Raw genomic sequence first — 20,000 nt, forward strand, 5'->3', positions numbered from 1 at the left:
CGTTTCATGGCTGATTGTTTGAATTGAGGACTGACTGGGGTTTCGACTCTCCATTTTGCTATGGTTATTTTGGACATGCATGGAAGTCTTGTGGAATTCGTAACCTTAGTGGTTGCCCAAAATGAACAATAGGTGGCGCTCGATGACTACTCTTGGCATTACCGGGAGAGAGGGGTGTGTGTGTGTGTGTGTGTGTGTGTGTGTGTGTGTGGTGTGTGATGTTCAGAAGTCACGTGCGTGTCAGAAAGGACTCTGTAAGAAACACCAGAGATGGACAGTTTCTTGTCCGAACACAAAGGAAAAAGGAGAGGGATTCGCAACTGATCGTGGTCTCCAATTTCTGAATGGCAGAGCCTCCGCTGAGAAATGCAATGAAGAAAATGCTTCGGAATTGTCACTACGAATCCCCTCACCCATACTGAACGTGCACATCCTAATAAAAACACCCTCGATGGGAGGGAGGGAGCGGGAGGGACGGTCGGACGGACGGACTGAGAGAGTGAGAGAGATTATAAAGCATGCGGCTTGTACCCTACTTGGGAGGATACAGTAGCAGCTCCTCAAGTGCTATCCCTTGCCATACGACTCACAGACTGAAATGACACGGGGCACCGTCCGTCCGTCCGTCCGTCCGTCCGAACGGAGGCCTTTCTGGCAACACAGCTTTGTGTTAACAAATTCGACCTGGACTTCTGTGTATTTGTAAAAAGCTGTTTCTTGACCGAGACCTCACCTTGTCCCCACTCTACCCCCAGATTCAGAGCATCGATCCGGCCGTGTGACACAGCATCCCTGCTTCTTTTCATCAGCATGAAATGGAACACAGGCGTTCTGCTCTCTCTTGAACCTGTCCTGCCTAGGAGGCTGTGGAGAGCTTTTAAATAGTACCGGTGGTTGTTTGGTTCTGATAAGATCCCACTGTGCTTAAATACTCTAAGAAAACCTGTGGATGGATAAGGAAGGGAGAAGATGGCAGCACTTCTTCATTTAAAACGAAGAAAATGAAATGATCGCAGTAACATTTCCTTATGTTCGCTGCACAGAATGAGTTCTGCTGTTACAAATTTGACGCCGGTTGTTTTTACAATTTAAGATCCCAACTTTTACTGCTATTTTTCCTACTCCAAAAAACACTTACAGCTTTTTCTCTAGGAACCTGATATTTGTGTAGTATGATTCACTGGAATGTTTTTCTTTGTGATGAAAGAGACGGGGGTGGGGGGACACGGGGACGGGGACGGGGACGGGGGACGGGGGACGGGGGGACGGGGGACGGACATAAGAAGGCGATGAGGGTGATTCTAACTCTGCTGGATTCATGTATTGAGTTTTCATTAGTTATTTTTACTAACATTATTTATTTAAAAATTTATATAAACTTATTAATTTATAAAAATAAATTTATTTATGTATTTACTACTGATTTGCAGTACGAGGGAGGGATCAGACCCAGAGCTTCCTCCTTGCTAGCATGCTAGGCAAACGCTCGACCGCTGAGCTACATCCCCAGCTGTAATCGTGCTGGTTCCACACAGGCTTTTCTTAAATGCAGATTTTGTCATAAAGTTGTTACCGAGTTTTACATTTTTTAGAAAGCATTAAGACGTTATTGATTTTTTTAAAGAAAAAAGTTCACTTTTTGGCTTATCCTATTTTGGCCCTTTCAGATCTCACACACACAGACACACACACACACTCACTCACTCACTCACTCTCTCTCCTTTGTATTTATTTTTCCTTCCTTCCTTCCTTCCTTCCTTCCTTCCTTCCTTCCTTCCTTCCTTCCTTCCATTTTGGTGCTGGCGGGTGGTACTGGGGCTTGAACTGAGGGCCTCATACTGCCAGCCTGTGGCATGGACAACGCTCTTGCCTCTACCCAGTCCAAAATCATCACCCCCGAGATGAATCCCCATTACCTACGCGTTGTGGGTGGTTGGGAAAGTCCAGTCGAGGATGCGTCTCCTCTTTCAGAGATTATAAAATGGAAGCTTTAGACGGCAGTGGAAAGTGGCTTACGGAGAGAGAGAACGAAAAGATGTGTTCACGTCACGTCTTTCTTGTCTCGCTTTGTGAACGTTTCCGGTGTTTTGTCACTGCTGGGTTTGTATTTGTGTGGTTGTTAGCTAGAGCTCCGATGGGTTGGATTTTTGAAGCGGGCGGTCGGTCGCTCGTGCGGACCGGCTGTGGAAGTTCAGGGGGACTCGCTCATCGGTGGATGTGCAGTACCGATGACTTGTTGATAGTTCCTTTAAATAAATACTTTTATTTGCTTAATCGTGATAAGGGGTAGGAAGAGGACAGGATTTCAGAGCTACCCTTTGTGAGTTTTCATTTAGATTCCTGGTGATAACTGGAATCTATTGTCACTTTAAAAAACAAAAAACAACCACAAAAAAAAAACTAGAGTCCAGAAAATATTTCTTGTGACCTGCTCTTTCACAAAGAATGCTTACTTTTGCTAACTGAGAGTTGCCGGGCGGTTAGAGTGACCGGGTCGTTTCAATAGAGACTGAAAAATAAAACTTCTACTTAGATCTTAGAAGCAAGGATAATGCTTAGGTTACTGTTATTTGTACTTTGAATCGTTTTCTCTCTGAGTTAAAACTCCTAAAAATGTATAAGCGTTATGCTACGCCACGCCAGTTTTACTCCCGGGCGGTAGTCTGTGTTCACACGGACGGACGGACGGACGGACGGACAGACGAGCTGAGGTGATTTTGATAAGACTTAGTGGCAAATGACCAGGCTGATCTGCTGTTTGAGTTTTCTCTTTAGTTTTTTTCTTGTCTTTTGGCCGAGCAAGGTCCGTCGATAAATGTCGCTCCTGTGCGTGTGTGCGTTAAACAAGATGTAGACGGCTCCTGTGCGAGATGCTGCATCATGAAAAGGAGCTCAAACCCCAGGTCCGGAAAGAAAAAATAAATAAATAAAGAGGGAACTCCATCTAATACAGCAGTAGTTTTGCTTGGCGACGATGAGCACACGTGTAGCACTTTGACAATATCTCTGAACTTTGGGGGGTGGAGGGGATGGGATGGGTACTGGGGTTTCATCTCGGGGCCTACACCTTAAGCCACTCCACCAGCCCTGTTTTCTGGAACTATTTGATTTGCCTGGGGCTGGATTTGAACTTGGATTCTCCTGATCTCTCCCTCCTGAGTAACTAGGATTACACACGTGAGCCACTGGTGCCTGGCTGATACCGCTGCTGAATTACTTAAACCTTTCTCGGCCCTAGAAAAAACTCCATTCGTTGGTTTCATCTTACAATGAGATGGTTGTAATGAATGAAAGTAGGCACCTGGTAACGCAGCAACCACGGGTGTTTGATTTGTCACTGACAGACGCCAAGTACCGAGTCCCCATTTTTCCAGTAATTTTCTTATAAGTTTTGGAATACGTGGACTCAGTGAGGAGTCACAACCTTAGCCGTGTATTAGAATGCCCTGCGGGACCTACGGCATAAAAAAAAAAAAAAAAGCAATTTTTTTTTTTCTTTTTGTCATATTATTGTTGTGGTGTGGGGGACGGTAACATTGAAACCTCAAATTTCAAACTGGTGAAACAGGGAAAAGACACCTGCCTCTGTTTTCCCTTTACAAAACATCGAATTGCCACAGAGTCTGTTTGCAAATATGAGAATCATTCAACTCATAGCTACTTGATGATTGAGTATCTTTCTGGTATTTCTGTAATGTCTTTCTTTCTGTTTTCCCCTGGAGTGTGAACTCTATGTCAGCATTTCTTTAGGTATATGTATGTAATAAAAGGTACTTGACCTTCTTTATTTGGAAGGTAACTGCAATCTCCTTTGATTTTGTTTTGTTTCCTGAGCCACAAGCCCTTTGCTTTTCTTCTTTCTTTCTTTCTTTCTTTCTTTCAGTTTAGTGTACAGCGAGAGAGTTTGCTGAGATAGAAAAGAGTAAAGTGGGGACAGGGTTCCCCTCTTTTCTTTTCCAAATTTTAATACGGTTCTGTGTGTCTGCTTCGTTTTAGCTCCTTCACTGCCATAGCTGGGAGCAGGTGACTGCTTCTTGCCCTCTGCCTTCTCCTTGTCTGCTGATGATCCAGGTGTAAAGGTTATCTGTGCGGTGAACTTTAAACTTCACGCACACTGGCACCCTTTGGCTTGCTGTGAACGGGAAATCCTTGATTTCTTTGATTTGCTGAGGCATGAGCTAGCCTGGGCAAATAATTCCAGAGACCCCTCTTCTCCAAAATAACCATAGCGAACTGGACCGGAAGCCCAATTGCACTGAAGCGATTGGAGCGCAGAAGCACCGAGTTCCGACTCTAGTTCCCCTCCCCCGCTGACACACGAAGGCCCGCCATTTTCTGCCCTGGCCCGCCAGCCATCTTGTCCCCCGGCCACCCAGAAGAAGCACCACACCACACCACACCACACCACACCACACCCACCCAAAACAAACAAAAAGACAAAAACTCGGCTAGGGGCGTGGCTCAAGTAGTAGAGTTGTCTACCTGGTGAGCATGGGGCCCTGAGGTCAACTCTCTCTCTCTCTCTCTCTCTCTCTCTGTGTGTGTTTGTGCGCGCACGCGCGCGGCAGATGGCGGGGGGAGTGGGTGGGGGTGGGTGGGGGGAGATGAGGATAGCGGACGATTGCAAGCTTTAGGAAGAACGTACGCGTGCTCGTGGATTGGGAGAATCGGCGCAGTAAAAATGTCGGTACTCCCCAAAGTCATCTACGTGTTGGACGCGATTCCCATCAAAATTCCAATGACGTTCGTTAAAGAGATCGAAAGGCCCTGGGATCAATCCCCAGCACCACGAAAAAGCAAAAAGACAGAAATCATGGGAAGGCTTCAGTGGCTGGAATTTCAGAATCGTAAAGGCAAACTCAACTGATTTGCTGGTCTTGTGAGTTTAGCTAAAAACCTGAAATCACTGAACAAATCCACTTTTGCTCTGGAGCTGTGCCATTCCTTCTGGAAACTGCTATCCACATTAGCTATTCATATTTAAATTAGTTAAAAATAAGTGAAATTTAAAGTCCAGCTCCTTGGTTGTGCCAGTCACATCCCATGTGCTCAGGTGCCCATCACAGAGAAACCCTTCCGTCATCACAGAAAGTTCTGGAGTAAGGACTCAGCTCTATGGCGATGGCCTGGATTTTCCTAACCCCACCGGTTCTCTCGCAGATGAGAACCTGTGTGTATCCCCGTCACCTGTCGCTCCCATCGTGTGTGCAAACAGTCGGCCTTGCCGGAGCTGGTTCCCACTTGCTCCACAGTCAGAATACCACGAATCATGGTCCTGAATTAATTTAGAAATACCTAATCTGTGTTAGGAAAATTAAGGCAATTAGAGAAGTAGCCATGTTAACGTACCACTTAATGATATTCATAAGGACATTTTTATACATAAATTTACTTGAGGCAGTCAAACACGGATGTAGACATGTGGGCATGTGCTTCGTTTCACAGCTGCAAGAGCTAGGCTCACAGCTAACACTGGCCAGGACAGGACAGACCAGGAGTCACAGCAGAGACACCGGCCCCGTGGTTTTTTGGTTCATCCGTGTTTGTTTTTTGTGATGAGGACTTGCTATGCTTCCAAGGCTGGTTTCAAACCTGGATACTCCTGCTGTGGCCTCCTAAGTAACTGGAATTGCAAGCACTTGCCTCGTTCAGATCTTGAGGCTGCCTCAGGACCCATTTCCTGGTGAAGCCTGGTATCTTCCTCTGCGAGGATTCATGGTCCAACTACTCACACGTGAAGTGAGTCCCGGCAGAGAGGATGAGCCAGTCAAGGCCACTGACAAGCCACAAAACTGAAAATCGTCCTTGATTCTCTCAAATCACAGAAAGAGCTGGAGAGTGGTGCAGCAAGCCACAGGTGTAGGCTTCGGGGTGAGTCAGGTTTGGGTCCTGCCCTTCCTTTTTGATCGTGGGCCACTCTTCTTAACCTCCCTGTCTCCAGTCTCCTCATCCTCAGCATGGGAAGCGTGGAAAAAATTATACGGCCACACCATGGACTATCCTGGAGTCATTTACATCAATGTTACAAAAGAGTCTTTATTTTCACAGAACTCATTTAGTTGGTAAAATGTGCTACAACTCACTACACATGCTCTAACCCAATTTTAACAAAATACATGTAAACATACGTGCACGTGTCCCAAGGAAAACAATGCTGGGCAATACAGGTCGAAATGTCAATAAGATAAAATGATAGGCAACATTCCTTTATTTCTGCAGGTGACTTGAAAAAATAAAAGAATTTTTCTACAGACTGTCCAGAGCCTTTAAATTGACCATTTTCTGGCTTTACTCGTGCAGAATATTTTCCCTCACAGTCTGAAGCACTCTTTCTTGCAAGTTAACACGCATGAACTCCAGAGTTAAATACCACATAGCAGTACAGGAAGAAGTCACAAGGTTTCTGCAAGAGATCGAAAAATCTACCGTGAGATTTATATGGAAACACAAGAGGCCGCGGATAGCCGAGGCGACACTCAGCCAAAAGAACGATGCAGGAGGTATCACGGTACCTGACTTCAAACTGTATCACAAGTCAATAACGATAAAAACAGCCCGGTACTGGCACAAAAACAGACACGAAGACCAGTGGAACAGAACAGAGGACCCGGATACGAAGTCACACGACTATCACCGACTTGTCTTTGACAAAGGCGCTAAGAATATACGATGGAGAGATAGCAGCCTCTTCGACAAAAACTGCTGGGAAGACTGGTTAGCGGTCTGCAAAAAAACTGAAGCTAGATCCATGTCTATCACCCTATACCAAGATTAACTCAAAATGGATCAAGGATCTTAATATCAGACCCCAAACTCTAAAGCTGGTACAGGAAAGAGTAGGAAGTACTCTGGAGTTAGTAGGTATAGGTAAGAACTTTCTCAACGAAACCCCAGCAGCACAGCAACTGAGAGATAGCATAGATAAATGGGACCTCATAAAACTAAAAAGCTTCTGTTCGTCAAAAGCGATGGTCTCTAAACTGAAGAGAACACCCACAGAGTGGGAGAAAATAGTTGCCAACTATACATCAGACAAAGGACTGATGATAACCAGAATATATAGGGAACTTAAAAAACTAAATTCCCCCAAAACTAATGAACCAATAAAGAAATGGGCAAGTGAACTACACAGAACTTTCTCAAAAGGAGAAATTCAAATGGCCAAAAAGACACATGAAAAAATGCTCACCGTCTCTAGCGATAAAGGAAATGCAAATTAAAACCACACTGAGATTCCACCTCACCCCTGTCAGAACAGCCAACGTCATCGCCAACACCACCGACAACGGGTGTCGGCGAGGATGCGGGGGGGGGGGGGGTGAAAGGAACCCTCGTACGCTGTTGGTGGGGATGTAGACTAGTACGACCGCTCTGGAAAAAAATTTGGAGGCTACTTAAAAAGCTTGACCTCGATCTACCGTTTGATCCGGCAATACCGCTCTTGGGGCTATACCCAAAAGACTGTGAAAAGGGATGACTCCAGAGGCACCTGCACACCCGTGCTTATTGCGGCACTATTCACAATAGCCGAGTTATGGAAACAGCCAAGATGCCCCACCGCTGACGAATGGATTAAGAAAACGTGGTATCTATACACGATGGAATCGTATGCAGCCGTGAAGAAGAACGAAATGTTATCATTCGCTGGTAATTGGATGGAACTGGAGAACATCATTCTGAGTGAGGTTAGCCTGGCTAACGATGAAATACAGGAGAGGACAGATAAATGCACAAATTGGAAAGTGGCTACAGATGAAAGGTCTGCTGAGAGCTCAGAGGATGACTAGATGGGAAGACACATTCATTTCCCACTTGACTCTGGACAGTTAAGCTCTTATACCTTGGGGTTTTTTGCCAGTGACTCCTTTAGCATAGGGGTCTGAGGTCAGAGCTGTCATGTGCCTTCTATGCTTTGCCAGACTCCTTGTCTTCTATTCTGGCCTGTTAAACTTGATCCCCTTTTCTTGTCAGTGGGGAATCTGGTATTTTGTTATGAAGGTTTCTTGAAGAGATTATTATTATTATTATTATTATTATTTTTTTTTTTTTTTTTTTTTTTTGCAATTAATCACATTTAGGATAGAGTACCTACACAGCAAATTAAAGGACCCAGAAAGCTGAATTCAGTAATGACCTAGGTACACCAAACATTGAATTTGGGAAATCAAGGGCTGGGATCAAGAGGGGAGTTGGAAGTAGTGCTATGTAGAATGGTTTGACAAAGGGAACACTATGTTCTCTGCCTTTGCTCATACAGCAGGTGTTATAACTGACTTGTCTTCAGTCATGGTGCTTTGAGCCTCATGTATTTTTGTATTTTGACCCCACAGGTGTGGTCTGGTTTACTTAGAGGAAATGGGCATAAGAACAAACCTTTTGCCTTTATGGTGACATCTAGACAGACGACTGTTGTTAGAAGGGACTATGGTTTTCTCAATTTTCCCTGCCGGACAGGGTCTGTAACGACACTTAGTATAACCCTAACGCATGGCAACTGGATAGTAAACGGTTTTCTAGTTCCATTGCTGTCTATCGCCTAAGTGGACTTTCGTTTGAAATTCTTCAGTTGTCGTAATCTCTTCAAATGTTGAAGAATTAGGAATGAGTCGTGCTGTCAAATGCTCTGAAAGGGATGCGAGGCAGCAATTGCCATGTAAAGTTTTTTTTTTCCACGTTGGGGATCAGACCCGGGGCCTTGCGCACGCTAGGCAAGCACACTCTACCACCGAGCTGTACCCCCGCCCATCATTGTCTTCCTGGTTCGTTTCTAACTCTATGAATGAATTCTAGATTTTCCCCGAAACTAAGTTGAATCTGTTCCAAAATGAAACAGGCTTCTCAGTCAGGGACATACCTACTTCTTCCCAGTCTGCCTTTTGCTTAAAAGCACCAAGCAGAGACATTATTTCCCTTTGCTATACTGTGATCCCTACATTATTAAGAAACCAAAAGATCACTGAAAGAAGGCTGGCAGAATGCATGAGTGTTTCATTAGGGGAGAAAAGATCAAGTGACAGTGTCAGTTTTTTTCCGCTTCTCACTTCGTGAGCTGAGTGAAAAGCATGAAAATTCAAAAAAAAAAAAGACCAAAAATCGTATGTTCTCCCTCATATGTGGACATTAGATTAGATCAAGGGCAGACTCAACAATGGGATTGGACTTTGAGCACATGATAAAAGCGAGAGCACACAAGGGAGGGGTGAGGATAGGTAAGACACCTAAAAAACTAGCTAGCATTTGTTGCCCTTAACGCAGAGAAACTAAAGCAGATACCTTAAAAGCAACTGAGGCCAATAGGAAAAGGGGAACAGGAACTAGAGAAAAGGTGAGATCGAAAAGAATTAACCTAGAAGGTAACACACACGCACAGGAAATCGATGTGAGTCGACTCCCTGTATAGCTATCCTTATCTCAACCCACAAAAGCCCTTGTTCCTTCCTGTTATTGCTTATCCTTTCTCTACAACAAAATTAGAAATAAGGGCAAAATAGTTTCTGCTGGGTATTGAGGGGGTGGGGGGGAGAGGGAGGGGGCGGGGGCAGGGGGGAGAAATGACCCAAGCCTTGTATGCACCTATGAATAATAAAAAAAAAAAGAAGAAGAAAGAACATATGCTCAGCTTTAGTACAGCCAGGGTTGTGTGGTGTCCCCGAGAAGGCCAGGGATCCATCTGCAGCCGATATTCTCCTGCGACCTGGCCTCGGCCCCTGGAAAGTAGTTACGATGGGGGGCGGGGGGGGGGGCGGGGGGGAGAGCATCTGGCTGCTGAAAACTGAAGCAAGCTTGAGCCCCTGAATGTAAATCCCAGTCAGTCCCAACGACGACGACGACGACAGTAATAGTAATTCAAAATATATTTGGGAGGAAGGGCAATGTGGTGTGGCTGTGGTGTAGGCAGAGCCCCTGCCTAGCAAGAGCAAAGCCTTAAGTTTAATCCTATGTTAGTATTTGGGCTGGCGAGTGCCTCAGGTGGTACTGTGCCTACCCTGAGTTCAAACCCCAGTACTACAAATAAATACGTGTGCATATGTGTGCTTCTGCGTGTGTGACATACGTATCTATCTTATCTATCTATCTATCTATCTATCTATCTATCTATCTATGTGTCCATATATGGAACTTAAAAACATTTTATGTGTGAAGTGCAAAAAAATATACAATGTACATGTATGTAAAGTGAAAAGAATTTTTTGAAACTTACTCTATTGCCTGATGATTCCCTCACTCCTCTTATGGGAAGGATTTTTCTCCCACCCCTGGTGAAATACCATACCACTGAATTTGCTCAAGCTTCACCTATTTATTTATTTATTTATTTCATTTTTTTTCCTTTTATTTATTTAAATCGGGGGGGGGGCGGGGTGAGACCGGGGTTTGAATTCAGGGCCTCCTGCTCACCAAGCAGAGGTTCAAGCTGTACCACTTGAACCACAACCCCGGTCCTTGTAAAGGTGGGAGTATAATGGAAGGGTCTCTGATTTTCTCCCCCTTCCGATTCTCATTGACTACATTTACGTCCTGTCATCTGATACGCTTGGGGGTGTAAAAAAGAAAAAAGCCTATGCTTTCCTTCAGGGAAAGGATGTGAAAACCTTATGTTCCTTTTCTACCGTTGATTCTAACTATAGGGAGGTGACAATTCACCGTTCACCAGAAAATGGTGTCATCTTCCAATATTTAATTTATTTCTCAAATTGAATGTGGAATAGTAATTCTTCTAAGAACTGGAAGTCCCCCCTGGAGTTACGTGGTGACGGCCTACACAGTTTCCTCAGAGATCCTGTCTCAAAAAACCAAAACCAAGCCCCTCTTCCATCATGTCATTCTAATTGTTGTAGCTTGAAGGAAGTCACTTTATGTCTTGGTAACTCCATGTCCTGATGAAAATAACAGCGGTTTCACGATTGGGTTTTGTTGGGGGGGGGGGAAGCAGAGAAGGTGGGGGAGTGCGTGTCTCCCATCTCAGGGAATAGGTCGGTTCAAGATGGGAGGCCTCTGTACGGGGCAAGGGAACAGGCATTCCATAAGAGATGTGTTTTCGGAAACAAAAGAAACACAGAGTCTCACTCACGTTGGACCTGGTCTAGAAAAAAGCTAGTCCTCTGAGTCTGAGAGGCAGTCAGTGGGACGGGGATTAGGGTTAGGGTTAGGGTTAGGGTTAGGGTTAGACATTCCTAGATGTGGGCTGGAGTATCTTCTGCTTAAGTGGGAGTCCCTGTGCTGATGTGACAGACGTGTAGCAGACTCTCCGAGTAGTTTACAGATGAGCAGGCACAGAGGGTCTCTGTGTAGAGATGTGATCTTAATAGAAAAAGTGGGAGCTGGCGGAGTGACTCAAGTGTCAGAGTGCCTGCCTAGCAAGCTTGTGTTTCTGAGTTCAAACTCCAGTACCACCAAAAAAAAAAAAATTGCTTTAACAGAAAAAAGGAGCTGGAGCTGGTCGGGCTGTAAGAAAGGCATGGGTGTTTTTTGGTGGTTGCTGCCGCATGTTATGTATGTCTGTACGTATGTTCGGTGTTTTGTGTATTTATTTATTTAATCTTTATTGTTTGGCAGGACAGGAATTTGAACTCACTTCAAATGGACTTGCTTCCTAATTTTTGGGGGGTTTCTTTTTTGGCAATACTGGGGATTGATCTCAGGATGGTAGCGGCCTGGCCTCCTCGTTCCTTAGATGCACACCATAGGGAAGGTGCTCTAGTGCCTGGATGACGGGAGTGTACCACAAATGGTTTGGATTTGGATGGCTGTTTCTCTCCAGAAAAGTTGTTGGCTATCTGCAGTAAGCTACCTAACTGCTGGTTTGAACTACTGCTGGTTTGAACTACTGCTGGTTTGAACTACTGCCTCCGGCCCTCTTTTTATCTTCTTCTTTCTCATTTTTTGGTTTGTTTTTGTGTGCTACTGAGGTTTGAACTCAGGGCCTCCTTCTTGCTAGGCAGCCCTTAATTATTGTATTGAAAGAATCTCATTTCCAAATTGCTGTCCGTGATACACAGCCCGAAATGAAAACAAACTTTTCTTCTATGTGGAAAACAAAGCACTAAGCAGATCCAAAAGCTCTTTTTTCTTTTCTTTTCTTTTTTTTTTTTGGGCTATCCTCCGGTATGGGGATGGAACCCAGGGCCTCGTGAACTGAACGCTAGGCCAGCTGTCCCCAGCCCCAACCCCCCAGCACTGTTTTGTTTATTTATGTCTTTATTCATGTTCTTGTTCATTTCTGTATGTATTTATGTAGCTGCCTATCGGTGCTGGGGTTTGAACTGATGGCCTTGTGCTTGCTAGAGAGGCACTCTGCCACATGAGCCGCAACCCTCCGTTCTGAAGGATTTTTAAAAATTTTCTTCTTTTAAGCATACATCTTAAACAAAACCAAGGAATCCATAAACCGTGATCTAGGGTCAGTTCAGTGTCTCGTCCAGCCAACTCTGCTTTTGCAGGAAGTCCTGAGGTACATAGGTGGGGCTTTTAACAGCTTTCAATGGGTCTCTTTTTGTCTTTGCTGTGACTCGATTTGCAAGACAAAGACGGCTGCCTCTCCGTGCCAGAAGAACTGGTTGGAACCCCCTCCCCCACGCGCTATCACCGGTGTGACCTTTCCGACAGGCCTGGGACTCTCTAAGCAGGCCGTCTGTCACTGAGTGCCATCCGCAGTCCCTTTTCTACTTTGTAAACCAAGTTCTGAGCTCCTTTTCACAAGTGCTCCTCTCTTACAAACCGTGCCTTTTGTTCCAGCCTTTGTCCTTGGGCGGGAAAACCCGCCCGGGAGGAGCCCCTCCCTTGAGCGAGCTCTCGCTTGCTGGCGTCCTAAGCGGTTCTCTCCCGCCATCTCCCGGTGAAATAGGGCAAGGACAGCAGGACGCCCGAGCGTGGGCCCTCTGCTGAGTCTGAGGGCTGTTGTGGGCCTCCGAGGCGGGCCAGGGCTCCCCTTCGTGGCAAAAGACCTAACTCCAGAGAAAATCTCTCACCTGTGAGGAGGAGGGAGGAGGGAGGGAGGGAGGGAGGGAGAAAGGTAAACAGAAAGTTCAGAGAGAGAGGAGAGAGGCAGAGAGAAGATAAGAGGTAGAGGAGAAAGGGAGGTAGAGTCTCTCTCTCTCTCTCTCTCTCTCCCTCCCTCTCTCTCTCAACTCTCTCTCTACTTCTGTTTCCGTTTACATTTCTCTCTCTCCCTCCCTCCCTCTCTCTCCCTCCTTTCCTCTCTCTGTCTCTACCTCTCTCTTAACTCTCTCTACCTCTCTCTCCACTTAGTTCTTTCTTAGCTCACTCTGCATTTCTGTCTACTTCTCTAACTCTTTATCTCTCTCTTTGTATTCCTCTCTCTCTCTCTCTCTCTCTCTCTCTCTCCCTCTCTCTGCCTCCCTCCCTCCCTCCCTCCCTCCGTCCTTCTTCCCTCCCTCCTTCCTTTCTCCCTTCCTCCCTTCTTTTCAGCTTTGCTGGGAACCTGAAAGTGTTCTCAAAACATAACTCTGTTTGAATAAAGGAGCTCCCCTCTCACTCCTGGCCGTGCCTGCCAGCCAGGTGACACCTACAGGAGCCTCCTCCCCATTTCCTTTGGTGTATCTGGTGTATCCTCTGTAACTATTTCTTGATGGGTAACGTGATGGGGGTTCCATCTGACATCCTGAAGTCATAACTCTCTCTGATGTTCCTGATGTGAATTTATACCAGCTATGTTCCATAAAACACAAATGCGACACACTGTATATAGCTCAAACTACACCCCATTGTACTTTCAGATGTCACGAGCATTCTGTCTGAATGCATCATGCGTCTAAAATCATAGAGTCAGAGTCGTAGTTATTTTGACACACTACCTTCTTAAATCACGTAGGAAAAAAAAAAAAAAAGCAGGCATTTGATGTTTAGACCGACAGACCAAACCCTGTGTGGATGCTGGACAAGTGGAGCTTCCCGAGTGCTCTGTGGAGGCCACACACGGCCAATGTATTCCCAACAGCACCCCAGCCGGTGCCAGGGCCCGACTTGATATTCCCGGGCGGGGGCGGGCCGGGCCCCCGGTTCTCATCGTTCCCTGTCAGAGGAGGCTCTCTCGTGTCGTGTCGTGTTCGTGTCACTGTGACCCCCACTGATGCTGTGTGGTGAGGAGCTGAGAGGCGCTGTCCTTTACGTGTATCTGCGCGACGGCGGCGGCGGCGGCGGCGGCGGCGGCGGCGGCGGGGTTCTTTTCTTCTTCCCTGTCAAACAGGGACACAGGGGAGGGAGGGGATGTGAAGTGAGTGACACCGAGGACCCGGGAAGGGACAGGGACACGGGAGGGAGGGGGGGGTGCGATTTTGCAGACGAGGAGAGTGAAGTTGAAACCGCTATCAGATCCTGAACTGCTGGAAACAGCAGCATCCCCGGAGAGTCCTCCTGGGCTTCTGTCTGGACAGGGCGGGACAGATGGACTCTGTGCGTGGGGGGGGGGGGCGGGGGGGGCGGGGAAGAAGCGCTGTCTGTACACCTCTGGGTCCGGTTTCCTTTTTGAACTCCTCTCTGGGGTCTCCCAAGGCCCTTGCCGCTTCTCTTTCTCTCGTCGCTGCCCGCCGTGAATTCACAAGCCTCACGAAGGAAGGGGCAGTTTTGACTTCCTCGGGGCTGCCCTGTCAGGGATGGGACGATTTCCAAGGTCCCGGGGCGTCACCTAGCGGACGCTGCGTGGAACGAATGTGGGGTGGGATGAGAAGCCACGGCCGGGATCTGACTCCTGGGAGGTCTCGGGGTGAGTGGGGTGTGGAGTCGGTTGTCAGGCGGACTTTCTGTATGAATCGGTCCCGGCGTCGTGGACCTTGGACTGTCTGTCTGTCATGTCTCGGAGAAAGAGCCGCTCGTTTCGTTTCCCCCCTGTGTTCTCCAGATGGGGCCGTTGGGCTCAAGGAGGTGTCTGTCCCTCGGTCCTCCCGTGGTTTGTTTGGCTTTCGCGGCCGGAGGCCCGCCCGGCCCTCGGAGAGGTTGTTTTTTTTTTGAAACTCAGACAGACATGCTCTCCTCCTCCTCCTCCTCCTCCTCCTCCTCCTCCTCCTCCTCCTCCTGACTGGACTAGCGAATCTGCCTGCTCTGGAGCACACGGTTAAACTTACTAGGCAGGCGCTCCACCCCTTGATCGGCTCCGCCACCCCCACGATCCTGAGGCCCCAAAGATCAACACCTCTCTCCCCGGCCGCCCGCGCGGAGCGCAGCCCGAGACGCGAAGCCGCGGCGGGATCGATCCTGGCGTGTTCTGTGACTCGGGTGCCGGGAAGGACCTGACCTGCCGTCACGGTCTCGGCGGAGTCAGTCCCCTCCCGCCCCCGACTCGGCTGGCTGTCAGGCGGACGGACTTTGTGTGTCAATCGGTCCCGGGGTCGTGGACCTAGCTGGGTCTGTGTGTCTCGGAGCAAGAGCCTCTCGTTTCCTCCCGTTTTTCTACGGGAGGGGCCGATGGGTTCCCTCAGCTGTCCTTCCCGTGGTTTGTTTCGCTTTCGCGGCCGGAGCCCGCCCGGCCCCCGGCACGCCGCTGGCTTTCCTCTTTTCTTTTGTTTTTAGGCGCCCGGGGCTGGCGGCCGAGGGTGGGAGCGAGGGCGGGGAGGATGGCGAGAGCCCAGCGGAGCGCCTCTCCGTGTGATTTTTTTTTTTTTCCACGTCCCCTCCGGGTCTGGGAGTCGGGCGGGCGAGCGATCCCGTGGAAGTGCAAGTGGAGTTGAAGGCGAGCGCCACCTGGCGGCCGCTTTTATATAGCAGGCATCCCTTTGACTTCCGCGGCCGGGCCAAGGGATGACGTGTGGCCGTGGTGAGCCGGGCAGAGTCCCGGCTGCTCCGGGGAGCCGGGCGGCCCTGCGGCCGCGGTGGCGCGGTGGCGCTGCGTCGCCTGTCTGTCGTAGTTTGGACCTGCGGGTTCGCGGGAGGGCAGGCTGTCGCCGCGCTCCCGGGCTCCGCGTCTGCTGGTGCGGCTGGTCCGGGACTTTCCGGAGAGCTCTTCCGCGAGCGGAGGCCTAGCGGACGGAGCGAGCCCGAGCCTTGGGGGCTGGAGTTGGGACGGGGCCGCTCGGCCGCCGGCCGGCCCTGGCTCCTCGGGAGTCACGGACCGGTCCCCGGGTAGGCGGTCGCCCGGCGCAGACGCGGCCTCGCCCGCCCGCGTGCCCTCGCGCGGTCCGTTCGTCGGAGGTGCCTGCCGCGGGTGAGTCCCCCCCCGCCCCCCGCTCCGCGTTCCGCTCACCGGCCGGGGAAGGTGTGCCCGGCCCGCTACGGCTCTCGAGTCGTCGCCGGGGTCCCTTTCTGCCCCCAGAGGGGTCGACCAGCTATCCCTGTGGGCTCCGGTCGTGTCTCTGATGGGGACGTCCTGGACACGGGTGGCCGGGACTCGGTTCCGGGAGGCCGCCGTCACCGGTGGACTCGCCCCGCTTCCGGGCACGCACTTTTAGCTTGGCGACGCGGGCGTTTTGTACCTGCAGGTAAGTGCTGACACGCTGTCCCTCGGTGGTTGTCGCCGAGGGGTGGACGGAGCCGCTCTCCTCGGACGCCCGTCTCTGTGGCTTTTCTGCCGCCCTCCGCGCGCTTCGGGAGCCCGTCGTGCCGGCGCGCAGGCTCTTTGGACGTCCGAGTGCTCCGATCTCGAGGCCGCCTCCGGGTTCCGACATCGACGGCGACCCGGAGGTGTTCGGTGTGGCGGGCGGACGAGGCGCCGGCCGGGGGCCCTCTGCTCCCCGCGCGCTTCCCGCCACGGGCCTCGGTGAGGCGGCGTTTGGGACAACCCGACTTTTCCGTGGACTTTGGCGGGGCCCCGGTGCCCCTTTGCGTGTCAGGCGTTCCCGTGCTGCTGGGTTTGTCCGTCGCTCTCACCCGGGGGGGTTCGGGGAGCGGGCGAGGCTTTTTAAAGTTGGGCTTCTTTCTGGTGGCTGTCCTCGCCTGCCTTTTCCTATCCCGGCCTCTACCGGCTGCTTTTCCTTTTTTTTTTTTTTTTTTTTTTTTTTTTTTGGTTATCTGAGCGAGGGGCTGTTTCTGTAAGACCGGCCCTGCCACCGCCCCGGCCTCCCGAGTGCTGGTTCCCCGCGCTTTCTGTGTTTTGTTTTTGTTTTTTTGTTTTGTTTTGTTTGGGGCTCTCTCCCGCATTCGCGTGCTTGGGCCATCCCGAGGCTGCTCACGAGTGCTGGGATAACGGCGGGCGTGCGCCACCCGCGCTCGACTCTCCCCCCTTCCCCCTTTTTTGGCCTTTTACGAGGGGGTTGCCTTTTCCCGAGGCGTTTCTTCCTGCTCGGCTGCTGTTTTGGTTTTGTCTCGTGTTTTGAAACTCAGGCTCGCTTTTGTCTTTCCCGACTCGGCGCCCTGCCCTCCCGGGTGGCGGGGTCTGGCCGTTTTCGCCTCCCTTCTCGCGATCGATGTGGTGACGTGGTGCTCTCCCCGGGCCGGGCCTAAGCCGCGCCAGGCGAGGGACGGACATTCACTGCGAATGGGACCGCTCTTCTCGTGCTGCCAGCGGGCCCCTCGCTTCTCCGCCCCACCTGCCGGTGGTGTGCGGAAGGCAGGGGTGCGGTATCCGGCCTGACCTTCGCCTTCCCCGCCCTCTCCTCGTGGTCGGGGACCCAGACGTGCGGGAGAGGGGATCACCCCTCCCGCGCCCTGGTGCCTTGGCGGTGGGTCGGCCCCTCCCCGCGGTGGGGCAGGGGCCCGCGTTTCCCCCGCCGTGCCGCGCGTCCTCCTCGGGCGCGCGAGCCGCGTTCCGTGCGTCGTCGGCCCTTCGCGGTGCTCCTGGAGCGCTCCGGGTCGACTCGAGGTGCCCGAGGCTGAGCGGTGGTGCCGTTCCCGTGTCCCCCGGTGTCTCTGCTCCGGTCGCCGCTGTGGCGGGGCTGCCCCGTCCGCGTTGGCGGGCTTCTCGAGGCCATCGGCCAGAGAAAAGGGGGGTCGAGGCGGTGAGAGAGAGGGCGGCGGCGGCGAAGGCCGCCTGCCGCTTCTTGACGGCCGTGTCGCGGGTGCGACTCGGTCCTTGGGGCGGGCGCACGCCCGCGCGCCGCCTCTCCCGGTTGGCCGCGCGCGGGCGTGTCGAGCGATCGTGGCGGGCCGTGGGCCGTTCTGCCGTGCCACCCGGCGGACTGAGCGGAAGATAACGTGAGGTCGCCCCGGCCTCTGACCGCGAGTGCTCGACGTGTGCCCCGTGCTTACCTATACCGCAGACCCCCCCTCGCCTGGCCACTCCCGCGGACGGATCCCGCCTCTGCGGACCGACGGGGGCCGGTGGGCCGGGTTCGGTCCACCCTCAGTGAGCAAAGTTTCTTCTCTAGCGATCCGAGCGGGGCGTGCTTTGCGAAGAGGTGGGGAGGTGCCCGCCTCCCCCCCGCGTCTGCCCGCCCGCCTACGTTCTCGCTGCGCGAAAGTCAGCCGTCCGACGCGTCTGTCCCGATCCGATGCGTGCCCGCGCCTCCCCCCTCCGAGCTGGGGGAGGGTCCCGCGGGGGGGTCCCGGCCGGTGTCCGGCTCTCTCGGGGGCCTGCCCGCGAGCGTGCGCCGAGGTCTCGCTCCGCTGGCGCGTGGTGTGTCCGGTGGGGGGGGTGTGTTGGGGGTCGGTGGTGTGGCGGACGTCCCGGTCGGTCCCGCCCCTCCCCTCACCCTCCCGTCGCCGCCGCCGCTGCTGCCGCCGCCGCCGCCGCGAGGGGCTCTCCGCCCGCTCCCGTCCCGTGTCGCCGGCCGTTGGCGCCGACGGCGGTGTGCCGGCGCCGGCGTGGGCCCGGGTGGCCCGTCGCGCCCCTCGCGCCGGGCGCCGCGACGGTGGGTGCCCGTCCCCCGGAGGAAGGGGGCCGTACGCGTGTGGGGTTCTCTCGAGCGAGGCCGCCGAGGCGGTCGTCCTCCCCGGCGTGCGGACGTCGGCGGAGTCGCGCGTGGGAGTCCCCGTCGACGGGGCTGGTGGACGCGGGTGTTCTCTCCTCGCGGGAGGAGGTGACTCCTCCCGTGGGGGGTGCTCTTCGGACTCCGCCGGGCTCCGGCTTCCGGGCGTCGCGGGCGATGGCGGGACCGCCCCCGTGGGGGGGCGGTGGGATCCCGCCTGGTTTCCCCGGCGGCCCCGGGCCGTGCGCTCCGCGGGTCTCTCCCCGTCCGCTTCCCCGTCCGGGGTGGGGCTCCCGTCCGCCCTCGCCGTCGCCGATCCTCGCCGTGCGCCCGGGCGACCGGTCGCCGTGAGACGGTCGGTGGCGTGTGCGGGGGTGGAGCCGCGACCGGCTCGGCGAGGACGCGGGCTCGGCCTCGACGAGGCGTCGCCGTGGGTCCGTCGCCGACGGCGGGTCCGGGTCGGTCCGTCCCGGGTGGGGGCTCGCGCGCGGGACCGCCGATGCGCCGCGGGGGCGCTGGCGGTGAGATTCCCGTGCGTGGGTCCCGGACCGGGCGGAAGGCCGGGCTCCCCGAGGCGGTCGTTTCCCCGGCGACCTCGCGGGTGACCGGTGCCGCGTCCCCGCGGCCCTTGTGACGCCGCCTCCCCGCGCCGGGGGTTGGCCGTCCGCCACGTTCGCGTGCCGCCCGTCTCGAGTTTTCTCCCTCCGCCCGGCTTCTCCGATCCCGGGGGCTCGCTTTCCCGCTCGTCGCGTGTCGCCCGCCGTGGTGGGGACCGCGGCGGCGGCCCCGGGTCCTCCGCCCCGCCGCCCCGCCGGCGGCGGCGTTAGGTGCCCGCGGGAAGTCGGGGCGCCCCGTCCCGCCCCCGGCCCGTCGGTGAGTCGAGTGTGGCGAGGCCCTCCCCGTCCCGCGGCGCGCGCGTGCGGGGGCGGGGTCGGCGCGGACTCGGGTCCTCCGGCCCGTCCGTCGCGGGAGTCGTCGTCGCCGGCCGGCGTGGCGTCGTGCCCGCCTCGCGCGTGCGGGGTCGTTCGGGAGGGGGGCGCCCGGGAGGAGGGCGGGGTTTCGGCCCCGCTCCTCCCCCGACCCCCGCCCCGCCCTCCCCGCCGCGCGTGGCGAGTCGTCCCCGTCGACCGGCGGCGAGCGCCCTGCGGCGCGATCGGCGCCGGCCGGTCCCCGCGGCCCGCGTCCTTCCCCGCCCGCCGCCGCCGC

Source organism: Castor canadensis, unplaced genomic scaffold (genome assembly GCF_047511655.1).
Source record: "Castor canadensis unplaced genomic scaffold, mCasCan1.hap1v2 HAP1_SCAFFOLD_66, whole genome shotgun sequence".
Classification (NCBI taxonomy): Eukaryota; Metazoa; Chordata; class Mammalia; order Rodentia; family Castoridae; genus Castor; species Castor canadensis.